Here is a 10605-nt window from a genome sequence, read left to right as displayed (position 1 = left end):
TTTTTTGATAAAAAAAGTTTTTTCCTTTTAAGTGTTTTTTCTCAAATTTGTATTCACGAAGTATGCAACTATGCATATAAGAAGAAAGGGGGTTAAATCTCCCTTACAACGGTACCAATTTTTTAAAAATCGGTTAGTAATTTTTTTTATACAAAAGAGGTATTTTTTCATTTAAATGTGTTTTTCTCAAATTTTTATATACGCAGTATACAAAAATGCATACCACAAGAAAGATTTACAACGATATGAATTTTTTAAAAATCAGTTCAAAACTTTCAGAAATATTAATTTTTTAATTTTTCGAATTTCTGACCTTTGACCCGTTATAGCACCTGTATATAAGTTCTCACAAAAAAAGTTATATACCATATAAATAAGAGCAAAAGGCGGACCACGTGTGTATTTTTACTTTGTTTGTTTTCTACATGCAATAATTAAAAATATTTTTTTACCAAAGGTCCAATTTCGAGCTTCGAAGGACCATATCTCGATTTCGGAGGCTAACTTCGAAAAACGGAGAAATTACTTGTTTTACTTATGACTCAATCTCTTAAAAACATTTGGTTTGATCCAATACCCAGCCGAGTCCTGTACAGTGTTATGATTGTTCGCAAGAAAAAAACAACGGGAATTTTTAGCTGCACATTGATGGTTATACTCAAATATTATGGGCTATAAAACTCCATGCCTTAAATTCAGAGTAAAAAGTTCGAAATTTAGACGAACATTTTTGGAATTTTTGGAATTTTTGTTGTATTTAGTTTGAATTCTTGATATTTATGGGCTTGGTTAAAGCGCAAACAATATTCTTATACAAAATATGCGAAACAGGGTTGCAACTTTGGTAAATTGTTACCAAAATTGGTAGAAAAAATTTGGGTTGGTAAAAAGGTACATTTTTTCTCGTTTTGGTAGATTTTTGTTGAATTATTTTGTTTGAAAACAAAAAAACTTTTCGTTCCCGCTTTATTTTTCGTAGTTATCTTTATATTAAAAATTTCTTTCCAAAAGTGTAGTCTATTTTATTGCATTAATTTTCGAGCGCTTTGAATATTTTAAATGATTATTTAAATAAAAAGAAAAAATGGACAGGTGTATATATATGTATTATGATTATTAGCAAAAAAAATTTAAATCACCACAAGACGGGCGGCAAAAAAATTAAAAGAAAAATCAACGGTAATTTTTAGCTGCACATTGTTGGTTATACTCAAATATTAAGGGCTATAAAACTCCATACCTTAAATTGTTATAAAAATTTAGAGTAAAAGTTCGAAATTTAGAAGATTTTTTTTTGGATTTTTCTAAATTTTGTATTTATCTTGAATTCTTCATTTTTATGAAGTCATAAAAGCGCAAACAATATTCTTATACAAAATAAAATACCAAAAAATTTTTACTTGAAAAACATTGTGAGTACAAAAAAAATCACCAAGAGTTTGTTTAGTCACTGTATTTGTCTATAACAACTCCAGTTAAGTTTTTTCAAATGATGAAGTTTCGTTGTTGCCTTTAATTTCTTCACTTTCGCTTTTGGTTGAACGTATAATTACTTAAATTAAAAGTTCCTTAAAAACGATTTTAATTTTTGTTGAAATAGCTAAAAAAAATAACAAAACTATAGTTTTTATTTAAATAACTAAGAAAAACGTTATTGTACAGCCTTTTTTCGAGAAAATAAAACACTATTAGATCCGAGAATCGAAATCAACGATTTCAAAAACCCCAAAATACCCTGTTTTGATAAAGTTTACTGACTTCTTCAATTTTCTTTTCGCCATATTTGATCCGCTATTTCGAACTTTTGAAATCTGAATTCAGATTCATAACAGGCGACCCCGAAAGCGTCTACATGCCATGTTTTTTTTAATTTTTGTATTCGCCATATTGGATTCGCCATTTTGAATTTTTAAAATCTGACTTCAGATTCGTAATCAGTGACCTCAAGAACATATAGAAACACAGTGGTGTCAAATTGTGTTAAAGCGTCTTTGAGCAAATAGTTTCGCCCGTCTAGATTTGGATTTCAGACCACTGTTGGCGCTTTAAACCGAAAATAATCATAATGTAGTCATTTTCGGTTTCAGCGGCCCAAAAACATGGAAATACGCATACATTTTAATTTTGTTTGAAAATTCAAAATAGGAACCCATTCAGGATGTAGTAAGGAGGTTATAGGAAGTGAGGGAGGGGTATACTTAATTCTTTGTAGTAATTTTCGGTTTCAACGGTCCAAGAAGATAGGAATACACACCCATCTTAACTTGGCATGAAAAATGAAATTTCAATCCCCAGGTGTGGTAGTAAGAGAGTGGTAGCGGGAAAATGGTCCGAGTGAGTCGAACATGTGAGGAGTTTATGGAGTGCTCTTGAAAAATATAACTCCTCAGGGCGAGATAGCACTTTGATGGCTTTTATTAATAATAATAATAATCCCAACGGTTTTACCCTCCTTTCCCGCCCAACCGCACGAGGGGCGCAGTCCCAATGACGTACGGAACCATTATTTTCATCTACAGAACCAAATTCATCAGCTGATTATTATGTACATATTTGTGTTAGTCAATCATTTAACGAGAGAGGATAGTATCGCTTCGAATCAGATATATCAAATCTGCTGGAATGAGAGTTAAAATCCTGGCATAAGCATCGAAGTGGCTCGTGTAATTCAAAATTAGTTTTACAAGTTTTCAAAAATAGGGGACAAAAGTGCATTGATACCCGTGAGGGAACATTAAGGCTAACTTCACCCAGAAGAAGCGGACTTGAAATTGAGCCTGTCAGTATTTTAACCATAACAAGTAAGATAGTCTAAGTTAGGGCGGAGCCGAACATTAAATACCCGGCGCAAGTATTAAATATATGTTTTCCACCTTTCCGAAAGCTACCGCTACATGATAAGCCGGGGTGTATAAATTTTAAGTAAACTGGCGTCCTTAAATTTCGAAATATTGAAATTTCAAGCATTTCTGAAATTTACCGTTATATGAAAAGCGGCCGTAATTTTAGTCCGATTTCAACAATTTTCAATGGTTTGCTTTTATGTGGCAAGCACAATAACCATACCGGGTTTGGTACAAATTGCTAGAACGGTTAGCGAGATACATATACGTGATCATAAGTGGGCGGTGCCACGGCCATTTTCCAAAATTTTATCATAAACCGTTATATGGGATGTGGGCGTGGTTATTGTCCGATTTTAAAAATTTTCGGCCGTTTGGTATGCTGTAGTTTTTCGTCTAAAATTTATTGCAAATATCAATTTTGAGTGAATTATCTTCAGTAGTTACTAAAATATCGCAGTTTTTGTATTTCTGAAAATTACCGTTATATGGGAGGTAGGCGTGGTTATTGTCCGATTTTGCCCATTTTCAATACCATCCGTCCTACGCCCGAAACAAGTACACGTACCAAGTTTCGTTAAGATATCTTAATTTTTACTCGAGTTATCGTGTGCACAGACGGACGGACGGACAGGCAGTCACCGCTTAATCGATTTCTCTTTTCATTCTGATCATTTATGTATACATTTGTCTATATGTGAACAAAGTTATAATACCCTTGTGCACAAGTGCGCCCGGGTATAAAAATTGTATCAAGCATTTCCCTGCGACTGACAAGTGTAGAAAGATTAATAAGTTTTAATCGGCTCGTATAAGGCGGAAGGTTATACTGAGAATCCCAACGGAAATTTCTTAAAGCAAAAAGTAGGAATAGTTTTTGAATTAATTCTATTTTGTCTGAGTAAATTTGATACCTTGGATTCCAAACCACCGAACCGTATTCCAGAATCTAACTAATGTTGTAAACAGGGTTTTAGTGATATAAGGGTCACAAAATTCTTTTCACCATCGTTTCACAAATGCAAGTACGCCTGTAGCCTTGTTGACCGTCACATTAATGTGAAGATTAAAATTAAGCTTAGGATCCATTGTAATACCAAGGTGCACAAAATTGTATACCTTTATGCTCCTTTAGCTTTAATTTTAGGACTGAAATTGTTTTGATGATTTCATTATTTCCTTTAAGTTTATTGGGAGCTTTGACAATTTTACCTTGAAATCATTTGACGTTGAAAGCTTGCTGGTGTATTTGTTTTTAACCGACTTCACAAAAAGGATAAGGATACCGCATAACTTTGGATCACGTTAACCGATTATTATAATTCTTTCTTTTAAAGGAAAGGTGTTACCTGACAGGTGGTCTAATTTGGTTTAAATCCGTTCATTGGAGCATGAATAGATTAACGATAATCTTAAATTCGTAGATGGGAATTGAAATCGGCTTTGTTTTTTTTTGCTTAAAAATTACTTGTTTATGTAAGCATTTGTTGAAAATACAGTCTCACATAGAAATGTAAAAGTAAGGCCCCATTATGAGTTGCATTCGACTGTGGTCGAAAGCGCTGATCGAACGAATTTTCATTTGGTATTATGACGCTCATTCGATGAAGAATAGCGCTATTGTGAATTTCGCTCGGTTAGGTTGTTTGCAATAGTATATTTTTCACCGCTGAAAAGTTTTGTTTACAAATCGAGCAAACTAAATAGTGTGCTTATACATATGTATGTAAATTTGTGCCAATTAAAATGAAATAAAAAAAGAAAGCTAGTTTATAAAAACTTGGTAAAAATGAGTACAACGTATACTTGGTATACTGGCCAGGAGTAGAAAATGTTTAAGAGGGTTTAAGTGTAGTCTTTCGGATATATTTTGACATAAAATATATTTAATAAATTTTCCTACAGATTTATTAAAAACTTCCGACTGTCTAAAGAGGCGTTTGTGAGCCAAATCTATATAAAATATTTTAAAACTATCAACAGCTTACACTTTTGTTCTCAGAGATCGTGCCAACTGAGTATTGGGATTTTCTTCCACAAGTAAAACCAGCCATTCGAGTTTGTGTTTAATATTCACGACGTTAGAACTGCATTAAATTAATAAAAATTGTTTAAAATTAGTGTCTAGCCGCCATAAAGTAAAAAAAAACAAATGCAAATTCGATACTCAACGAAAATTTCGACACGGTTGCATAGCTCATAATTTCACTTTCGATGTTCGATCTTCGATAACCAGCGAAGATCGAAAATCGAATGCAACTCATAATAAGGGCCTAAAAGTCACTAGTATTTTTAATGCAATCTTGCCAACATCAGTGTTTTCTGCATACACTTGCATCCAGAACTCTCTTGGCTCCCTTCGAGTATTTAATAATCAAAGTGCTGTCTTCACTGATGTCCAGAAGGTTTTCAAAAGCTTAATTGGTCATCTCAGTAGGTTTACTTTTCGGGCCACATGAAAACGAGTTCGTTATCCAGCTGAAGCCATCGTCAGAGTCAATGTTGGGAAAATATTCGACAATGGTTTTTTCTAAACCTTCCAAGTTAACGCTGGTAATGCGCGTTAATGCTAATAATGCTAAGAAAATACTTTTTAAAGCCAATTTCACGGAAGCAATTTAAGTGATAAATGATTTTAATTTTTTGAATTTTATATGGAGATTGCTAGTGAAACCGGCTGTTATCAATTTTCTTAGCGTTAACTTCGAAGTTGCATACGTTTTTCTGATTACTTTGTTTATTTATGGGGTTTTCATGCAAATTGCTAGAAATTATAAAATATACATGTCACCAATAAAAAGAATCTCGAGATGCTAGAAAAAACCAGAGATGTATTTTAATTTCGCAGGCCTCAGTTATCTTCGCAACGGGTTTTAAATCTAGTGATGGCATCTTCCTACTTGCTAGGGAATACCGAGGGATCATACAGTGACTTCTCGTGGCGTTTTCTGCCCCTTGCTTCATCCTAGACATCGCTGCTTTCGTTTTTCCAACCACCGCAAATAGCCGCACACTTGCTTCATTTCAAACCATTGTTATGTACAAATTTGTCGATAGCTTTAAAAATTTCGTCGCTAGTGGCGTATCTCTGAAGTACTTCGTTCTTCTTCGATTTGCTTTGCGAATGGGTACCTCACTAACACGAGAAGACTGCCTCTAAAATCGTGTTGATTCGCTCTTTGACAGTGTGATTGTGAAGTTCCAAAGAATAAGTAATTTATACACGGGTTTGACGAGACGCTGAAGGTAATTTTAATAATAATCAAAATTTTTTGATTTTCTGGCCGCCATGATCAAACCGCTTGCGTGGTGTATGGAAAGTCTAAAGAATTTGCCCGCACCACTAGTATACTCTAGCCACAAGCGGCACTGGGCCGCGTCACCCACTTTGGGAAGGCCTGACCTATTGTATAAGAAGAGGGCTGAACAGCTCTTCGCGAGAAGCACATTACTTCACATTTCTTAAGATTTAGAGGCATAAGATTTACTTTACAGCAGTAAGCCATGGTGTTTAAGTCTGATTGTAGCAAAGATCTTTCTTTGAATTAGTTTAATTCAAACAACTTATGACGCAAAATTAGTATTTTACATACTATGAGTGTAAACCGGATTTTTTGTGTAATCTATATATATAAATGTGAATGTCTGTTTGTTTATTACTTTATAACTTCTGAACCGCGGCACGGAATCGCACGAAACTGTGCACACTTATTTGCTTTTACCCCGGGAAGGTTATAGGCATAGAGAAAATGGGCAGTACTGGAAAAGAGGGCGTGGCACCTCCTATACTAACTAAAATTTTCATGTTGCATATCTCTTGAAATATTGAATAAGTCACATGAGCTGGAAATTTGGTATGCAGACATATCTATGGTAGATGCTTACAGTAAGGTATATATAAATGAGTTTTTAAAAGAGGGCGTAGCACTTAACATAGGCTTGGAATTTTTTATCAGCCATAACTTCGGAACCACAAGTTACATGAGCCGTTTAATTCCTCCTGACGTGGGTGAAACCCGCGGGTAAAAGCTAGTCTAAAATAACGTGACTTTCTGCTTTTCAAATTTCTCAGTTCTTTAGTGAACCATAACTGTGTTTGTTTTTCAGGAACACACATGCGTTTAGGCACATGCTTTTCAAATAATTTATGTAAAGTAAAAATACAAAGTGCAACGCTTTGTTCAATATTTTCTTTATATGCAGGCCACGTCAATTTAGACAGTTCTTTGTTAAGCTTTTTAAAGTTGCCTTTTGAAAAAGCAAAGCGTTCGTATGCTTGGGTACATCAATTTTGACCACTTATAATTTCGTAAGATATCTCCATAGCAGGGTGGTAGACATCTTCGGGCCAAACTAGTGGATCACACTTATTTACAACGGACTTAGATGCATCATGAACATAAACAAGATCTAATACTTTACCAAACTTATTGTGAAGTAGGTCAGAGTTCAGCCATCTCCTCTAAAAATACGTTGTTGCACGAACTAGACGCGAAAGGTACGATATCATTGTCAATGATGCTCCATGATATGCTTGGTAAATTAAAATCACCCCAAACAATCATTGAATCAGAGGGTTTAGTCTTATTTTTATTTTTGCCACTCCGAATTTAATTTTGGAACCCACCCACGGTGCAAATTTTCACCGTTAGATCTAATCTTCACATTTTTTGATAAGCTTTGGGAATATGTTAGAAAGGGCAGCAGGGGGTCCACCGAAACCAGTAAAGTCTACGAGAAAAGCAAGTTTGGGAATCTCTGGTCTGGAAAAATCTCAATCTTACTTCCACCAAAAGTGGCCTCGACGATCAGTTCATCCGATCTAAATTAAGCGATCAAGAATGTGAAGACGTGAAACAATATTGCTATTCGCAACTGGAAATGAATCATGTCCGTGCGGATTATGAAGAGTTTTTAAAACTATTCATACATTGGTGGTGGTGGCGGTAAATTATGAACGTCTGGTCCAACCAGCCATGCCCTTTGGATGTCTAAGCATTTATTCATTAAAAATGTTCTTATTTCGAGAATAATATAATTTTACAAAAACAGAGTTGGAGGGATTATCAAAAATACATATCGTTGGCTTAGTTCGCAAACGTGCTAAGTCCACTTTTCATGTAAATTGAGATTTTGATGCAGTAAGATAGCATAACTGAAAATACATCATTACCAAAAAAGAAAATTACCGTAATGTCGTATTTACTTGTTGTTATGCATTGGTACGCAAATGTGCTAAGTTCAAAAAAATCAAAAAAATATATATACACGTCTGTCCGTGTACACGATAACTCGAGATATCTCAACGAAATTTGGTATGTAGGTTGCCCTTTATCCAAGGTAAGTTGGTATTAAAAATGGGCGAATCTGAATGTAACCACGCCCATTTCCGATATAAAGGTATTTTCTACAGATGCAAAAACTACGATATTTCAGTAAATATTGGATGCAAATTGTTCAAAATTAGTATGTGAAGTAGAATTTTTGTAAAAAATATTATTGTGCAATTTTCGGAAAATGGGCGTGACCCCGCCCACCTATTATGAAATGCTGCATCTCAGTAGCCCATTCACCAAACTCGGTACGAGCCTTATTTAGGATCTAGCTAAGAAATCTGTAGAAAATCTAATCCACTTAAAATCGATGATCGCGATAACCACTCAGCAGAAAATTAGATTATGATACATTTTTGGATAATGGGCATGGCGCCGCCCACTTATGACCACAAATTTGTAACTCGGTAACCGATTTATCAATTTCTACCCAACACTATGCACTTAATAAACCTGGTACGGAAAAGCAATTCGTTTAAAATTATTCAAATCGGACCAAAATTACATTCGCTTCCCGTATATCTAACGGTAAATTTCAGATCTCTTAATCTCTTAACAACAAGTAAGACTGCGTGACACCGCCCAATTTATGACTACATGGTGTATTTCGGTAGCCACTTTAGCGATTTCTACTAAACGTGGTTCAATTATTTCATTGAATTTAACTCAGGATATTATCGAAAACGTTTGAAATCGGGAAAAAGCCTCTGCTTACGAGAGTATTTGATACCTGCGTCGGGTAGATAAAGTTCGGTTTCGCCCAAACTTTACCTCTTTACATGCTTTTAATTATTTTCTTTTATAAATGAGTGCGAATTGAGCGATTTTATATCGAAAGAGACACAAAAATTTCTTTAAAATCTTCATATTATCTTTTGAAATTGTTTGTTTTGAAATTTCATCCTTCAATGTGGGAATCGAACGAACATTTCCAAAATGGCCACCAATTTTTCTCGATTTATTTGTTACTAATGACACCGCGGAAAGAGGAGTAACATTAGAGAAGGATTTCAATAAAGTTCTTACGAAAAGTGAAGAAGAGAAAGAGTTTTTGCTCCAAATTGTAGAATCCTGTATGATCTAAATCCCATGAGAAAGCATTGTTGTTAGGGGACTGGGGTGAATATAATATTGTGAGAAGAAGGTATAAAAAATGGTAAGGAGTAAAAAAAATAAATACTTAGAGCATAAGGTGGAAATAAATAAGGGTGACAGTCAACTCATGTGGAAATACTTAAAGGAAGTAGTCAATAACACAGAGGTCAAAGAAGATATTGGAGAAGTGATAATAAATAACACCAACTACGTAGACAGCTTTAAAATTGCGGAAAACTTAAGTACATACCAATATCGAGTGTGTAAACTATGACTATTTCGTCAAGAAACTTCCACAAGTACGCTAAAATTTGAAGAGGCCTCAACGGAAGACATTCTTCAAATTGCCAAAAAATTTAAGCGGAAAATTGGGGGAAACAACCTACTATCTGAAGGTGTTATATGGGATATTTCTATGCCTTACTAATAAATAACAGTCTCCAAACAGGATCAGTACCGGAAAAATGGAAAATTTCGTCAATAGTACGCGCTAAGAAAGTTAAAAAAACGGTTAAAGCTGAGGAACTTAGACCCATCAATACTCTCGCTTGTTTGAAAAAATGCTAAAAACTGCTGTGAAAAACCAGCTACAGTACTATGTGAAATCCAATAAAATACTCATAGGGCCAGTTTTTCAGTGCCAGTTTAAACTTAGTTTAAGTAAACTGAGTTTAAATTGAACAGCTGGCTGACATTTGCACTGAAAAACTGGCCCATAGAAGAACAATCTGGGTTCAGAGCTAAACAATCTTGTGAGACTGCGCTGAATCTGGTGCTATCTCAATGGAAAGAAGATCTTAACTGCCACCTTAATGTGCCAGCAGTGTTTATTGATCTTATAGAGCATTGAAACAATTGATAGGGTTCGAATGTTAGATAAGCTAAATTACATTGACATAAAAAACACTGAGCATGACTGGTTTAGAAGCTTTCTTTGTAATCGTACGCAACAAACAATAGTGAATTCAAAGATGTCTAGTAAGATAGCCGTAGACATCGGCTTTCCACAGGGCTCAGTTTTGCCACCCCTACTCTTTAATATATATAAACGATATTAAAAGTTCTCTCAAACATTGTAAAATAAAACTCTTTGCGGATGATGCCTTGCTAACGATCAGTTATAGAGAACTACCAAATGCGATGGTCAAAATGCAAGAATAACTAAATTCTTTGTATCAATGGCTGTGTTCAAATAAACTCAAAGTAGATGTGAAAAAGACAAACTTTATGATATTGTTTAGAGTGACAAATGTTGACTCCTAACGCCGTGAATTGAAAATCAAAGATGAAAATATCGAAGAAGTGAACAGTGTCAAGTACCTAGGAATATACAT

This window comes from Rhagoletis pomonella, unplaced genomic scaffold (assembly GCF_013731165.1).
Source record: "Rhagoletis pomonella isolate Grant_MI unplaced genomic scaffold, Rhpom_1.0 Rhpom_scaffold_00009, whole genome shotgun sequence".
Taxonomy (NCBI): domain Eukaryota; kingdom Metazoa; phylum Arthropoda; class Insecta; order Diptera; family Tephritidae; genus Rhagoletis; species Rhagoletis pomonella.
The sequence above is the reverse complement of the archived record's forward strand: the minus strand, read 5'-3'. Positions refer to the sequence as shown.